Here is an 877-nt window from a genome sequence, read left to right on the forward strand (position 1 = left end):
AACATTAAAGTTCAAAAAATGACAAAATATGGAAAAAATCACGAAAATTTGCAAATATTCGAGTTAGAAATTCATAAAAATTTTCTTTTTAAATCTAAGATATGAAAATGTAATACAAGATTCCTTATAAGATTGTCTACGTTTATCAAACAAAAAATATCTATAAGGAAGTCAAATTAAATTTTTAGGATCGTTTGAAATTAAAATTTTTACAACAATGGATATTCACTCGATTTCTCATGTAGCGATTTCCTTATTTTGTTGTAATTCAAAAACGAATAACTGCAGATACATGAAATTTTTACTGAATGTTTATATTAGCATTTCCTATACACCATACAATTTTGAAAATATTTTGACTCTTTTTGAGCTGTTTACGGACATTTTCAGTTTTAAATTTTTTTAGTTTTTTTTTCTATAAATATCAATAAAGTTTTATCTGTTGGGCCAAAAAGTGTATAAATTTAATACAAAGCTCCTGGTATATTGTTACAATATCAGTTGAAAAATATTAAAAATACATAAGCACAATTTTTTTTTATAAGCATTTAAAGATCAAATTTTGACAAAATTTATCAAATCTTAATTTGAAAAATTATTTTGTAGTTAAAAATTTATAAAATGTTCAATTTTTGTATCTAAGAATTAAAAATTTAAAACAAAATTCCACGTAAGTAATTAATTCTGTTACCAAAAAATCTAAAAAATACATTTACACAGTTTATTTTTATAGTCATTTTAAGTACAAATTTGGACGAAATTACATATTAAAAACCTAGGATAACTATTTTAGTTATTTTGTTGTGATTGTATAATATTATTCGTGGGTACAAAAAAACTTCTAAATTATACTATTATATATCTATGATTTACCACG

Source organism: Acyrthosiphon pisum, chromosome X (genome assembly GCF_005508785.2).
Source record: "Acyrthosiphon pisum isolate AL4f chromosome X, pea_aphid_22Mar2018_4r6ur, whole genome shotgun sequence".
Taxonomy (NCBI): domain Eukaryota; kingdom Metazoa; phylum Arthropoda; class Insecta; order Hemiptera; family Aphididae; genus Acyrthosiphon; species Acyrthosiphon pisum.